We start from the raw sequence: 12,500 nt of genomic DNA on the forward strand, positions 1-12,500 counted from the left end.
ACGGCCTCGGCCCGCATGCCATGCCACGGCCTCGGCCCGCATGCCTTGCCACGCCGTCGCCCAACATGCCATGCCACGGCCTCGGCCCGCATGCCTTGCCACGGCCTCGGCCGCGCATGCCATGCCACCGCGTTGCCCGGCATGCCATGCCTTGGCCTCGGTCAACATGCCATGCCACAGCCTCGGCCTCGGCCCGCATGCCTTGCTACGGCGTCGCCCAACATGCAGTGCCACGGCCTCGGCCCGCATGCCATGCCACGGCCTCGGCCCGCATGCCTTGCCACGCCGTCGCCCAACATGCCATGCCACGGCCTCGGCCCGCATGCCTTGCCACGGCCTCGGCCGCGCATGCCATGCCACCGCGTTGCCCGGCATGCCATGCCTTGGCCTCGGTCAACATGCCATGCCACGGCCTCGGCCTCGGCCCGCATGCCTTGCTACGGCGTCGCCCAACATGCAGTGCCACGGCCTCGGCCCGCATGCCATGCCACGGCCTCGGCCCGCATGCCTTGCCACGGCGTCGCCCAACATGCCATGCCACGGCCTCGGCTAGCATGCCATGCCACGGCCTCGGCCCGCATGCCTTGCCAAGGCGTTGCCCAACATGCCATGCCATGCCACGGCCTCGGCCCGCATGTCTTGCCAAGGCGTTGCCCAACATGCCATGCCACGGCCTCGGCCCGCATGCCTTGCCACGGCGTTGCCCAGCATGCCATGCCACCGCGTTGCCCGGCATGCCATGCCTTAGCCTTGGCCAGCATGGCATGCCACGGCCTCGGCCATCATGCCATGCCACGGCCTCGGCCCGCATGCCTTGCCACGGCGTTGCCCAACATGCCATGCCACGGCCTCGGCCCGCATGCCATGCCATGTCATGCCTTGGCCTTGGCCAGCATGACATGCCACGGCCTCGGCCCGCATGCCTTGCTACGGCGTCGCCCAACAAGCCATGCCACGGCCTCGGCCCGCATAACATGCCACGGCCTCGGACCGCATGCCTTGCTACGGCGTCGCCCAACATGCCATGCCACGGCCTCGGCCCGCATGACATGCCACGGCCTCGGCCATCATGCCATGCCACGGCCTCGGCCCGCATGCCTTGCCACGGCGTTGCCCAACATGCCATGCCACGGCCTCGGCCCGCATGCCATGCCATGCCACGGCCACGGCCCGCATGCCATGCCACGGCCACGGCCTCAGCCCGCATGCCTTGCTACGGCGTCGCCCAACATGCCATGCCACGGCCTCGGCCCGCATGCCGTGCCACGGCCTCGGCCCGCATGCCATGCCATGCCACGGCCCGCATGTCTTGCCACGGCGTTGCCAAACATGCCATGCCACGGCCTCGGCCCGCATGCCTTGCGACGGCGTCGCCCAACATGCCATGCCACGGCCACGGCCCGCATGCCATGCCACGGCCTCGGCCCGCATGCCATGCCACGGCCTCGGCCCGCATGCCTTGCTGCGGCGTTGCCCAACATGCCATGCCACGGCCTCGGCCCGCATGCCTTGCCACCGCGTTGCCCAGCATGCCATGCCACCGCGTTGCCCGGCGTGCCATGCCTTAGCCTTGGCCAACATGTCGAGCCACGGCCTCGGCCCGCATGCCATGCCATGCCACAGCCCGCATGTCTTGCCACGGCGTTGCCAAACATGCCATGCCACGGCCTCGGCCCGCATGACGTGCCACGGCCTCGGCCCGCATGCCGTGCCACGGCCTCGGCCCGCATGACATGCCACGGCCTCGGCCCGCATGCCTTGCCACGACGCCGCCCAACTTGCCATGCCACGGCCTCGGCCCGCATGCCATGCCACGGCCTCGGCCCGCATGACATGCCACGGCCTCGGCCCGCATGCCTTGCTACGGCGTCGCCCAACATGCCATGCCACGGCCTCGGCCCGCATGCCATGCCACGGCCTCGGCCCGCATGACATGCCACGGCCTCGGACCGCATGCCTTGCTACGGCGTCGCCCAACATGCCATGCCACGGCCTCGGCCCGCATGCCATGCCACGGCCTCGGCCCGCATGCCATGCCACGGCCTCGGCCCGCATGCCATGCCACGGCCTCGGCCCGCATGCCTTGCTGCGGCGTTGCCCAACATGCCATGCCACGGCCTCGGCCCGCATGCCTTGCCACCGCGTTGCCCAGCATGCCATGCCACCGCGTTGCCCGGCGTGCCATGCCTTAGCCTTGGCCAACATGTCGAGCCACGGCCTCGGCCCGCATGCCATGCCATGCCACGGCCCGCATGTCTTGCCACGGCGTGGCCAAACATGCCATGCCACGGCCTCGGCCCGCATGACGTGCCACGGCCTCGGCCCGCATGACATGCCACGGCCTCGGCCCGCATGCCTTGCTACGGCGTCGCCCAACATGCCTTGCCACGGCCTCGGCCCGCATGCCATGCCACGGCCTCGGCCCGCATGACATGCCACGGCCTCGGCCAGCATGCCTTGCCACGACGCCGCCCAACTTGCCATGCCACGGCCTCGGCCCGCATGCCATGCCACGGCCTCGGCCCGCATGACATGCCACGGCCTCGGCCCGCATGCCTTGCTACGGCGTCGCCCAACATGCCATGCCACGGCCTCGGCCCGCATGCCATGCCACGGCCTCGGCCCGCATGACATGCCACGGCCTCGGACCGCATGCCTTGCTACGGCGTCGCCCAACATGCCATGCCACGGCCTCGGCCCGCATGCAACGGCACGGCCTCGGCCCGCATGCCTTGCTACGGCGTCGCCCAACATGCCATGCCACGGCCTCGGCCCGCATGCCATGCCACGGCCTCGGCCCGCATGACATGCCACGGCCTCGGACCGCATGCCTTGCTACGGCGTCGCCCAACATGCCATGCCACGGCCTCGGCCCGCATGCCATGCCACGGCCTCGGCCCGCATGCCATGCCACGGCCTCGGCCCGCATGACATGCCACGGCCTCGGACCGCATGCCTTGCTACGGCGTCGCCCAACATGCCATGCCACGGCCTCGGCCCGCATGCCACGGCACGGCCTCGGCCCGCATGCCTTGCTACGGCGTCGCCCAACATGCCATGCCACGGCCTCGGCCCGCATGCCATGCCACGGCCTCGGCCCGCATGACATGCCACGGCCTCGGCCCGCATGCCTTGCGACGGCGTCGCCCAACATGCCTTGCCACGGCCTCGGCCCGCATGCCATGCCACGGCCTCGGCCCGCATGCCTTGCCACGACGTCGCCCAACTTGCCATGCCACGGCCTCGGCCCGCATGCCATGCCACGGCCTCGGCGCGCATGACATGCCACGGCCTCGGCCCGCATGCCATGCTACGGCGTCGCCCAACATGCCATGCCACGGCCTCGGCCCGCATGCCATGCCACGGCCTCGGCCCGCATGCCATGCCACGGCCTCGGCCCGCATGACAGGCCACGGCCTCGGACCGCATGCCTTGCTACGGCGTCGCCCAACATGCCATGCCACGGCCTCGGCCCGCATGCCATGCCACGGCCTCGGCCCGCATGCCACGGCACGGCCTCGCCCCGCATGCCTTGCTACGGCGTCGCCCAACATGCCATGCCACGGCCTCGGCCCGCATGCCATGCCACGGCCTCGGCCCGCATGACATGCCACGGCCTCGGACCGCATGCCTTGCTACGGCGTCGCCCAACATGCCATGCCACAGCCTCGGCCCGCATGCCGTGCCACGGCCTCGGCCTCGGCCCGCATGCCTTGCTACGACGTTGGCCAACATGCCATGCCACGGCCCCGGCCCGCATGCCATGCCACCGCGTTGCCCGGCGTGCCATGCCTTAGCCTTGGCCAACATGTCGTGCCACGGCCTCGGCCCGCATGCCATGCCATGCCACGGCCCTCATGTCTTGCCACGGCGTTGCCAAACATGCCATGCCACGGCCTCGGCCCGCATGCCTTGCTACGGCGTCGCCCAACATGCCATGACATGCCACGGCCTCGGCCCGCATGCCTTGCTACGGCGTCGCCCAACATGCCATGCCACGGCCTCGGCCCGCATGCCATGCCACGGCCTCGGCCCGCATGCCTTGCGACGGCGTCGCCCAACATGCCATGCCACGGCCTCTGCCCGCATGCCATGCCACGGCCTCGGCCCGCGTGACATGCCACGGCCTCGGCCCGCATGCCTTGCCACGACGTCGCCCAACTTGCCATGCCACGGCCTCGGCCCGCATGCCATGCCACGGCCTCGGCTCGCATGACATGCCACGGCCTCGGCCCGCATGCCTTGCTACGGCGTCGCCCAACATGCCATGCCACGGCCTCGGCCCGCATGCCATGCCATGGCCTCGGCCCGCATGACATGCCACGGCCTCGGACCGCATGCCTTGCTACGGCGTCGCCCAACATGCCATGCCACGGCCCCGGCCCGCATGCCTTGCCACCGCGTTGCCCGGCGTGCCATGCCACCGCGTTGCCCGGCGTGCCATGCCTTAGCCTTGGCCAACATGTCGTGCCACGGCCTCGGCCCGCATGCCATGCCATGCCACGGCCCGCATGTCTTGCCACGGCGTTGCCAAACATGCCATGCCACGGCCTCGGCCCGCATGCCTTGCCACGGCCTCGGCCAACATGCCATGCCACGGCCTCGGCCCGCATGCCATGCCACGGCCTCGGCCCGCATGACATGCCACGGCCTCGGCCCGCATGCCTTGCTACGGCGTCGCCCAACATGCCATGCCACGGCCTCGGCCCGCATGCCATGCCACGGCCTCGGCCCGCATGCCCTTCTACGGCGTTGCCCAACATGCCATGCCACGGCCTCGGCCCGCATGCCTTGCCACCGCGTTGCCCAGCATGCCATGCCACCGCGTTGCCCGGCGTGCCATGCCTTAGCCTTGGCCAACATGTCGTGCCACGGCCTCGGCCCGCATGCCATGCCACGGCCTCGGCCCGCATGTCTTGCCACGGCGTTGCCCAACATGCCATGCCACGGCCTCGGCCCCCATGCCTTGCCACCGCGCTGCCCAGCATGCCAATGCACCGCGTTGCCCGGCGTGCCATGCCTTAGCCTTGGCGAACATGCCACGCCACGGCCTCGGCCCGCATGGCTTGCCAGGGCGTTGCCCAACATGCCATGCCACGGCCTCGGCCCGCATGTCTTGCCACGGCGTTGCCCAACATGCCATGCCATGCCACGCCACGGCCTCGGCCCGCATGCCATGCCACGGCCTCGGCCCGCATGCCATGCCATGCCACGGCCTCGGCCCGCATGCCATGCCACGGCCTCGGCCAGCATGCCATGCCAAGGCCTCGGCCCGCATGCCTTGCCACGGCGTTGCCCAGCATGCCATGCCACCGCGTTGCCCAGCGGGCCGTGCCGCGGCCTCGGCCCGCATGCCTTGCGACTGCCTTGGCCAGCGTGCCATGCCACAGCGTGCCATGCCTTAGCCTTGGCCTACATGCCATGCCACTGCCTTGGCCAGCATGTCGTGCCACCGCCACGGCCAGCATGCCATGCCGGTCCGTTGCCCAGCATGCCACGGCCGTGGCGGCATGGCAAGCCACGGCCTCGGCCAGCATGCCATGCCACGGCCTCGGCCAGCATGCCATGGCACTGTCTTGGTCAGCATGCCATGCCATGGCACCGCCTTGTCCAGCACGCCGTGCCGCAGCGTTGGCCAGCATGCCTTGGCCGGCATGCCATGCCAATGCCTTGGGCCAACATGGCGTGCCACGGGCTGGGCCATGCCGGTCCGTTGCCCGGCATGCCACGGCCGTGGCGGCATGGCAAGCCACGGCCTCGGCCAGCATGCCATGCCCCGGCCTCGCCCAGCATGCCATGGCACGGTCTTGGTCAGCATGCCATGCCATGGCACCGCCTTGTGCAGCGTTGGCCAGCATGCCTTGGCCGGCATGCCATGCCAATGCCTTGGGCCAACATGGCGTGCCACGGGCTGGGCGAGCACGGCATGCCACGGGCTGGGCGAGCATGCCACGCCACGGCCTTGGCTAGCAGCAAGGCATGCCACGGCCTCGGCGAGCATGCCATGCCATGCCAAGGCCAAGGCCAAAGCCAAGGCCAAGGCAGTGGGCAAGGCCAAGTCCCTGTGCAAGGCATGGCCAAGGCCAAGGCAAAGGCCAAGGCCGCGGGCAAAGGCCAAGGCCAAGGCCAAGGCCATGGCGTGCCACCGCCTCGATCGATCTTTTTGAACATGATTCTTTTATAATCTTACCCAAACCGTGCAACACAATTAAAAATGCACTACAATCAATTTTAAATGTCATTCCCTATTTTTTTGCAATTTTTCTGGAGCTTTTCGAATTTTTAAAGCCCTTATTTGGCATAAAAAAATCAAAATAAAATAAAAAAAATGAAAAAAATAATTTAATAATTTCTATAATTACTAGTGAATCATCCTTTAATTATGGGAATTTTTCCATAATTTTTTGACTATTTTTATTAATTTTTATTATTTTTTAAGTATTAATATCGAAATAAATTAAAATAAAATATTTTCTGTAAAAAAATATTTTTTTTAATTTTTTTTATGGTGTATTAAATTATTTCCTACAACTTTCATGTTGAAAGTTTTGGCAAAAAACCATTACTTTTTAAAAAAACCCCATTATGACTCCTCGAACATGCTTGATGTTTCCTCCTGCCAGATTGAAAAGGGCTTAACAGGCTATTATAAGGGGGGGGCACCTCCCTTGCCCAGGGCAAGGCAGTGGCAGGTACGCCCCATGTTGGGCGCGGCCTGGGCTGCGGCCTTGGGTTACATGCACTGCGGCTCGACCGCGGCCTGGGCTGCGGCCTGGGGCGGCTCGGCCGCGGCCTTGGGCGGCCTGGACCGCGGCCTTGGGCGGCCTTGCGCGGCCTGGGCGCGGCCTTGGGCGGCCTGGGCGCGGCCTTGCGCGGCCTGGGCGCGGCCTTGGGCGGCCTGGGCGCGGCCTTGGGCAGCATGGCGTGGCATGCGCGCGGGCGTGGGCGGCCTGGCATGCGCGCGGCATGGGCAGCACGGCATGGCATGCGCACGGCCTGGGCGGCCTGGCATGCAGCCGGCCTGGCATGCCCGCGGCGTGGGCAGCACGGCATGGCATGCGCACGGCCTGGGCCAGCAGCATGCCATGCCACGGCCAAGGCAGGCCAGCCAAAGCCAGCAGCATGCCATGCCAAGGCCTAGGCCAGCAGCATGCCATGCCACGGCCAAGGCAGGCCAGCCAAAGCCAGCAGCATGCCATGCCAAGGCCTAGGCCAGCAGCATGCCATGCCACGGCCAAGGCAGGCCAGCCAAAGCCAGCAGCATGCCATGCCAAGGCCAAGGCCAGCAGCATGCCATGCCACGGCCTAGGCCAGCAGCATGCCATGCCACGGCCAAGGCAGCCCAGCCAAAGCCAGCAGCATGCCATGCCAAGGCCTAGGCCAGCAGCATGCCATGCCACGGCCAAGGCAGCCCAGCCAAAGCCAGCAGCATGCCATGCCAAGGCCAAGGCCAGCAGCATGCCATGCCACGGCCAAGGCAGCCCAGCCAAAGCCAGCAGCATGCCATGCCAAGGCCAAGGCCAGCAGCATGCCATGCCACGGCCAAGGCAGCCCAGCCAAAGCCAGCAGCATGCCATGCCAAGGCCTAGGCCAGCAGCATGCCATGCCACGGCCAAGGCAGGCCAGCCAAAGCCAACAGCATGGCATGCCAAGGCCAAGGCCAGCAGCATGCCATGCCACGGCCAAGGCAGCCCAGCCAAAGCCAGCAGCATGCCATGCCAAGGCCTAGGCCAGCAGCATGCCATGCCACGGCCAAGGCAGGCCAGCCAAAGCGAGCAGCATGCCATGCCAAGGCCTAGGCCAGCAGCATGCCATGCCACGGCCAAGGCAGCCCAACCAAAGCCAGCAGCATGCCATGCCAAGGCTTAGGCCAGCAGCATGCCATGCCACGGCCAAGGCAGGCCAGCCAAAGCCAGCAGCATGCCATGCCAAGGCCTAGGCCACCAGCATGCCATGCCACGGCCAAGGCAGCCCAGCCAAAGCCAGCAGCATGCCATGCCAAGGCCAAGGCCAGCAGCATGCCATGCCACGGCCAAGGCAGCCCAGCCAAAGCCAGCAGCATGCCATGCCAAGGCCTAGGCCAGCAGCATGCCATGCCACGGCCAACGCAGGCCAGCCAAAGCCAGCAGCATGCCATGCCAAGGCCTAGGCCAGCAGCATGCCATGCCACGGCCATGGCAGCCCAGCCAAAGCCAGCAGCATGCCATATCAAGGCCAAGGGCAGCAGCATGCCATGCCACGGCCAAGGCAGCCCAGCTAAAGCCAGCAGCATGCCATGCCATGGCCTAGGCCAGCAGCATGCCATGCCACGGCCAAGGCAGGCCAGCCAAAGCCAGCAGCATGCCATGCCAAGGCCAAGGCCAGCAGCATGCCATGCCACGGCCAAGGCAGCCCAGCCAAAGCCAGCAGCATGCCATGCCAAGGCCTAGGCCAGCAGCATGCCATGCCACGGCCAAGGCAGCCCAGCCAAAGCCAGCAGCATGCCATATCAAGGCCAAGGCCAGCAGCATGCCATGCCACGGCCAAGGCAGCCCAGCCAAAGCCAGCAGCATGCCATGCCATGCCTAGGCCAGCAGCATGCCATGCCACGGCCAAGGCAGGCCAGCCAAAGCCAGCAGCATGCCATGCCAAGGCCTAGGCCAGCAGCATGCCATGCCACGGCCAAGGCAGGCCAGCCAAAGCCAGCAGCATGCCATGCCAAGGCCAAGGCCAGCAGCATGCCATGCCACGGCCAAGGCAGGCCTGCCAAAGCCAGCAGCATGCCATGCCAAGGCCAAGGCCAGCAGCATGCCATGCCAAGGCCAAGGCCAGCAGCATGCCATGCCACGGCCAAGGCTGCCAGCCAAAGCCAGCAGCATGCCATGCCAAGGCCTAGGCCAGCAGCATACCATGCCAAGGCCTAGGCCAGCAGCATGCCATGCCACGGCCAAGGCAGCCCAGCCAAAGCCAGCAGCATGCCATGCCAAGGCCTAGGCCAGCAGCATGCCATGCCACGGCCAAGGCAGCCCAGCCAAAGCCAGCAGCATGCCATGCCAAGGCCAAGGCCAGCAGCATGCCATGCCACGGCCAAGGCAGCCCAGCCAAAGCCAGCAGCATGCCATGCCAAGGCCAAGGCCAGCAGCATGCCATGCCACGGCCAAGGCAGCCCAGCCAAAGCCAGCAGCATGCCATGCCAAGGCCTAGGCCAGCAGCATGCCATGCCACGGCCAAGGCAGGCCAGCCAAAGCCAACAGCATGGCATGCCAAGGCCAAGGCCAGCAGCATGCCATGCCACGGCCAAGGCAGCCCAGCCAAAGCCAGCAGCATGCCATGCCAAGGCCTAGGCCAGCAGCATGCCATGCCACGGCCAAGGCAGGCCAGCCAAAGCGAGCAGCATGCCATGCCAAGGCCAAGGCCAGCAGCATGCCATGCCACGGCCAAGGCAGCCCAACCAAAGCCAGCAGCATGCCATGCCAAGGCTTAGGCCAGCAGCATGCCATGCCACGGCCAAGGCAGGCCAGCCAAAGCCAGCAGCATGCCATGCCAAGGCCTAGGCCACCAGCATGCCATGCCACGGCCAAGGCAGCCCAGCCAAAGCCAGCAGCATGCCATGCCAAGGCCAAGGCCAGCAGCATGCCATGCCACGGCCAAGGCAGCCCAGCCAAAGCCAGCAGCATGCCATGCGAAGGCCTAGGCCAGCAGCATGCCATGCGAAGGCCTAGGCCAGCAGCATGCCATGCCACGGCCAACGCAGGCCAGCCAAAGCCAGCAGCATGCCATGCCAAGGCCTAGGCCAGCAGCATGCCATGCCACGGCCAAGGCAGCCCAGCCAAAGCCAGCAGCATGCCATATCAAGGCCAAGGGCAGCAGCATGCCATGCCACGGCCAAGGCAGCCCAGCCAAAGCCAGCAGCATGCCATGCCATGGCCTAGGCCAGCAGCATGCCATGCCACGGCCAAGGCAGGCCAGCCAAAGCCAGCAGCATGCCATGCCAAGGCCAAGGCAGCCCAGCCAAAGCCAGCAGCATGCCATGCCAAGGCCTAGGCCAGCAGCATGCCATGCCACGGCCAAGGCAGCCCAGCCAAAGCCAGCAGCATGCGATATCAAGGCCAAGGCCAGCAGCATGCCATGCCACGGCCAAGGCAGCCCAGCCAAAGCCAGCAGCATGCCATGCCATGCCTAGGCCAGCAGCATGCCATGCCACGGCCAAGGCAGGCCAGCCAAAGCCAGCAGCATGCCATGCCAAGGCCTAGGCCAGCAGCATGCCATGCCACGGCCAAGGCAGGCCAGCCAAAGCCAGCAGCATGCCATGCCAAGGCCAAGGCCAGCAGCATGCCATGCCACGGCCAAGGCAGGCCAGCCAAAGCCAGCAGCATGCCATGCCAAGGCCAAGGCCAGCAGCATGCCATGCCACGGCCAAGGCTGCCAGCCAAAGCCAGCAGCATGCCATGCCAAGGCCTAGGCCAGCAGCATGCCATGCCACGGCCAAGGCAGCCCAGCCAAAGCCAGCAGCATGCCATGCCAAGGCCTAGGCCAGCAGCATGCCATGCCACGGCCAAGGCAGCCCAGCCAAAGCCAGCAGCATGCCATGCCACGGCCAAGGCAGCCCAGCCAAAGCCAGCAGCATGCCATGCCAAGGCCAAGGCCAAGGCCAGCAGCATGCCATGCCATGCCACGGCCAAGGCCAAGGCCGAGGCAGCCCATCCGAAGCCAGCAACATTCCATGGCAAGGCCAACGCAGCCCAGCCAAAGCCGGCGGCATGCCATGCCAAGGCCAAGGCCAGCCGCATGTCTTGCCACGGCCTTGTCCCGCAGCGTGGCGTGCCTTGGCCTTGGGCTAGAACATCGCATGCCACGCCCTTGGCAAGCAATCCTGTCCCTCGTGTAATTGCCATTTGGTTTGGCTTTGACTTACGTATATGTTGCCCTGCGAAATGCTTGTCCCTCGGGTAATAGCCGGTTTGGTTGCCTTTGACTTGCGAACACGTTGCTAGTGCTTTCCCCAGTGGAAGCTTGTTGGGAAAAGTATGTCCCTCGGAAGTTGCCTGTTGCGTTTGTTATTTGCATTCGAGCTATCCGATGCTTGCTGGGTTTCTCTAAGAGTTTTTGCACGTTCGTCGGGCTTTTTAATTATTTATTTACTCATAAAAATTATAATAAAATAAATTAAAAATAAAAAAATAATTAAAAAAATTACTATAATTACTAGTGCCTCATCTTATAATTGTTGGAATTTTTCTAGAATTTTTTGAGTATTTTTAGTAATTTTTATTATTTTTTAAGTATTAAAATTGAAATAAATTAAAATAAAATATTCCGGTGGCCAAATATTTTTTTATAATTTTTTTTATGGTGTATTAAATTATTTCATACAACTTTCATGTTGAAAGTTTTGGCAAAAAACCATTACTTTTTAAAAAAACCCCATTATGACTCCTCGAACATGCTTGATGTTTCCTCCTGCCAGATTGAAAAGGGCTTAACAGGCTATTATAAGGGGGGGGCACCTCCCTTAAGGCTGGCCAGCATGGCCAGGCCACAGGCCACGCCTATGCCTAGGCGGGCGCTTGGCACATGCCATCGCTTGGCTTGTGGCATTGGCTTGTGGCATCGAAACTACATAGCCAAGCACGGGATGCGTCGAGTGGCGGCCCGCGGCGGTGGCGGTGGCACGTTGGCCTAGGGCAGCATGCCATGCCACAGCCTTGGCCAGCAACATGGCATGCCAAAGCCTTGGCCAGCAGCATGCCATGCCCTGGCCTTGGCAAGCATGTCATGCCACGGCCTTGGCCAGCAGCATGCCATGCCACGACCTTGGCCAGCAGCATGCCATGCCCCGGCCTTGGCCAGCATGTCATGCCACGGCCTTGGCCAGCAGCATGCCATGCCACAGCCTTGGCCAGCAGCATGCCATGCCACAGCCTTGGCCAGCAACATGGCATGCCAAAGCCTTGGCCAGCAGCACGCCATGCCCCGGCCTTGGCAACCTTGCCAAGCCACGGCCATGGCCAGCAGCGTGCTATGCCCCGGCCTTGGCCAGCAGCGTGCCATGCCACGACCTTGGCCAGCAGCTTGCCATGCCCCGGCCTTGGCCAGCATGTCATGCCACGGCCTTGGCCAGCAGCATGCCATGCCACGGCCTTGGCCAGCAACATGGCATGCCGCGGCCTTGGCCGGCAGCATGGCAAGCCCAAGCCTTGGTCAGCAGCAGCATGCCATGCCAACGCCTTGGCCAGCAGCATGCCTTGCCACGGCCTCGGCCATCAGCATGCCTTGCCACGGCCTCGGCCATCAGCATGCCTTGCCACGGCCTCGGCCATCAGCATGCCTTGCCACGGCCTTGTCCAGCAGCATGGCATGCCCGGCCTTGGCCAGCAGCATGTCATGCCACGGCCTTGGCAAGCATGCCAAGCCACGGCCTTGGCAAGCATGCCATGTCCCTCGGGTAATTGTACAAGTTGCCTTGCGAAATGCATGTCCCTCGGTTAAATTGCCATTTGGTTGGCTTTGGCGTGCGAACG

This window comes from Camellia sinensis, unplaced genomic scaffold (genome assembly GCF_055761805.1).
Source record: "Camellia sinensis isolate YWXY unplaced genomic scaffold, ASM5576180v1 Unanchor4, whole genome shotgun sequence".
Classification (NCBI taxonomy): domain Eukaryota; kingdom Viridiplantae; phylum Streptophyta; class Magnoliopsida; order Ericales; family Theaceae; genus Camellia; species Camellia sinensis.